The sequence below is a fragment of the Mandrillus leucophaeus genome, unplaced genomic scaffold (assembly GCF_000951045.1).
Source record: "Mandrillus leucophaeus isolate KB7577 unplaced genomic scaffold, Mleu.le_1.0 Scaffold1009, whole genome shotgun sequence".
Classification (NCBI taxonomy): domain Eukaryota; kingdom Metazoa; phylum Chordata; class Mammalia; order Primates; family Cercopithecidae; genus Mandrillus; species Mandrillus leucophaeus.
Window position 1 is genome coordinate 32,936 of NW_012098199.1, and position 3,460 is coordinate 36,395.

At 49.2% G+C, this 3,460-nt stretch overlaps 1 protein-coding gene across 3 annotated transcripts in view; it reads left to right on the top strand.

Annotated features, from left to right (window-relative positions):
- The window catches only part of SLITRK3 (SLIT and NTRK-like family, member 3), a 10,654-nt gene that overhangs the window by 436 nt on the left and 6,758 nt on the right, over positions 1-3,460 (top strand). Inside the window, exon 1 of one of the 3 annotated variants that reach the window (XM_011974221.1) lies at positions 1-168. The exons of 1 other annotated variant lie outside the window; for it this stretch is intronic. The gene's annotated coding sequence lies outside the window, so the exon portion shown is untranslated. Of the gene's footprint in view, positions 169-290; positions 1,176-3,460 lie in introns of those variants that run through there. One more of the 3 variants, XM_011974212.1, reaches the window with a different exon arrangement.

Sequence of the window (3,460 nt, forward strand, 5' to 3'; positions counted from 1 at the left end):
CGCGCTGGCGGAGCTCCGGCGATGGGCTGATCTGGGGGCTCCCGAGCGCCGCTCCCTTGGTGCGCGATTTGGGGGCGGCTGATGGATTTGCATTCAGGTTCCAGCCCTGCGCTTCCTATATTGACTCCTTATACCCGACCTCGCGCTTCCGTTTAGGAGGAGACGTTGGTAAGTAACGTGTAATCCGATTTTAGTTATTTCCTAGGCCATTAAAGTGGCACTTTTAAAGCAGGTCAGTCTTAAAAGATGCCGCCGCCGCTGTCGCCGCGAGCGTCTCCTTGGCCTGAAACGTTCGGCGGTCCCCTCCCCCTCCCGCCCCCCTCCCCCGCACCTTCTCCCGCTGGAGAAGTGAGGGTGCTTGAATGGTGAGCGGTCAGGGGACTCACTCTCTGCCAACGGGCTCGCTTCACCTTCGTGCTTTGCCTGAGATCTCCCAAATCCAAGTGGAATTTGGTGTGCACAGCCATACTGTGTATTTGTATCTTCTCTCCCTCTCTCCTTCTTTCCCCCCACCTTCGCCGTCTGACCAATGCTAGGATCTGAGATCTAGTCGCCCCCTTCCTGCCTCCTTTCCGCCTCTCCCCACCCTTTTCTTCTCTCATCTACACACCATCCACCCCCACTCCCACCCACCTAAAGGGCAAAGAGCAAAGACACCCTGGAAAAGCAAGGGCTAATTCCATCTTTTCGGATGGAAGGAGGCCTCGGGCAGGGATTGTGAGTGACAACCCTTCAGGAAGAGAGAAAGAGAGAAATCCAGAGACTGAGCTCAGGCTCTCGGGAACAACGAAGCTCTCCACTGATCGAGAGCACTGAGATTTTAAATCAAAGGAACCTAGTCCTGGGACACTCACTCTGCCTGCCTTCCTGCCTGCCATCGAAGGCATAGGGAGCTGTGGTTGTGAGCTCCCTGTCACTGACATCGCAGCGCTAGGTGCGCGCCCGGCTCTCCCATTGGTATGCAGCGACCATTTCCCTGCAAATCTCAAAGGTGGAAACATTTAAACGGATTACAAGCGTGATTTGGTAGCCTTTCAGAAAGTTGGTGGCCAGAAGAGGAGAAGCTACAAGGCTACAGTATGATGGATACAATTCAGCCTCCCAGAGAGTTTGCCCCTCCCGCTGGGAAGCCCCTCGGAGCAAACCTCGGAGATCCTGAGCACTCTGCACCATAGGTACTCGCCGCCATCCTTTCCTACTTTGCCTAATTGAAACCAGTATTTCTCGTATGTAGGATGTGCATTGTAGAGCACATCGAGTTTGGCCGCGGTGTCTTCTGTACGCTCACAGGTGCTAGGGGTTTGTTGCAATTTTGAATTGGATCAGTTAGGTGTAAGGACGCTGATGGAAGGAGGGGTATCGGAGACTAACATACCCTCGGACCTCTTTTCTGGGTGAAGACATCGTAAGTAACTCCAACAAATAGGCCAGGAGGCAGAGCGAAGGACCCCTCCCCCTGTGGATTGTTCGCTAGTGTTGTAAGAGGTAGAAGGAAAAACGCTTGAGCTTTTAATAATTTTCCATTTCTAAACAGACCATTGTGCGTTTCGCCTGACGACAGCAGATTAGAAAAGGATCTATAGACGGCTGAAAGCTCTTCAGAAAATGAATGATGCAGCATTTTAATTACTTGTTCTAGGGAAGATAGTTTGCTTCCATATTGAAATATTTAATCTTAGATCTGAAGAGATTAGTGAGCTGTAAGATCCAGCAGTGGGGAGGAGGAAGTGGGAAGGGGGCATAGCGGGGAGAAAGGGCTTCTTGTCCTCTCTCTGGACAAACAAATGGCTCTGGGCGCTCCCAACAGGACACGGAAAAAATCGGGGCCCCATGGCTCAATACCCCTAACTTTTGGAGACCTCCCTGTCTTTTAGACACGCTATCCTGAGCTAAAGGAAAGCAAAAAGATGAGATAGCCTTTAGGACATAGCCCAGGTCCAGAACTTAAGGGGTTTTAGTTCAAGAAGGAACAGAGACTTCATCGCCGAGACAATATTTACCGTCATCTGGAAGCTCAGGGCAGCCTCCGGGTTACCCATCGATTCCATCACATCATGGGTTCCGATAAGACCCGATAAATAGTCACCGCCTCTGCACATTGGGTACTCAAAGTGCTGGGCGGGGGATGGGGTGAGGGAGGGTGCGGGTGCAGGCAGCTGGTGAGGAAGAGGGAATTGCTCTGATTCTGAGCTTAGGCTATCGGTATTGGTTTACTTCTTGGCTGAGACCTATGGGAGTAAATAGGGTGGGTCTGGAATTTTAAGGGTAGAATGTTAGAAAATTCTGCCCTCCTGCTTACTTAGTCTACGGTGGCATGTTTCTAAAATTAGCTACTGTGTGTCAGTGGACTCACGCGCGGTCATTTTAAATGCAAAATATTATGGAAATTGCCTTTGACTTTTAAGGAACACATTGTTAGGTGATTTACCTGTTGTAGAGCAGTAAGGTATTGATATGTAAGCTGTGCTTTGCTTTAAAATTTGCTTTTGTAAAGCGTCCTTTAAGGGGAAACCGTCTCTACCTACTAACTTTGAGCCCTTGAGGTTTGGGCAATTGAGGTTCAGTTTAGTTCTTTTGCAACCAAAAAGTCCCTGCCTTCTCCCCCTCGGCAAGTTGGTGACAGGGTTGGTGTGTGCTGGTGGGGGCAGATGGGGAGCATCCACAGCACACGGGTCCTGTCAATTAGACTCCTTTGCTGCACACTTGGCTCTCCCCAGTTTCCTCACCAAGCTGCATTCCTTCCCAGCAGGCAGGACTGTAGTGCTGTCAGCTGAGCCTTAAAAAATTCCTCTGAGAGCGTTCCTGAACTATCATCTGGTAGTCCCTCTACAATACAATATCTTCCTTCAATCACCTCCATCCCCACTCCCACCACTCCCTAGGATCCACTTCCCGAAAATTTCACTGAGAAATATTTGAGTTTAAAAAATAAGAAAGAAAAAGAAAGAGCGGACAAAAACATTCAAATCCTTAAATCCACTCCAATCCCGCGAGGTCTTTTTCGGCGGCAGAATGTGAAATGTACCATTGTTACCCAAGTGGTCTGTATCTCCTTCCAGAGAATTGGCTTGTCTCTGTTTTTAAAAAGGTGAAAGAAAAGAAATGCTGTTGAATCCAGGGAATATCGAAGGCTTTGACCTGCAGCACAACAAAAGAATTCCTGGTGCAAAGGGATCGAAGCAAAATGCAGGAGAAACTCGGTCCAAGTCGTTCAGGCTGTCTGAGCTTTTATTCGGGACACCCAGGCAGAATCAGACAGATTTAGCTTTTCTGCTTTGGGGACCTGGATTTTCCCCCCATCCCCGTCATTTCAGGGAATGGCTGTCCTGTGAAAAAGATAATTCCGAAGGACAGTCTCACTTTTCAAACCACCTGCACTAGAGAGGGGGAGCTTTGGAAACTAGAGGAGCAGATGATCCAGGGGATGGTTTCCTTGAGAGTTTAAAAAAAAAAAAAAAAA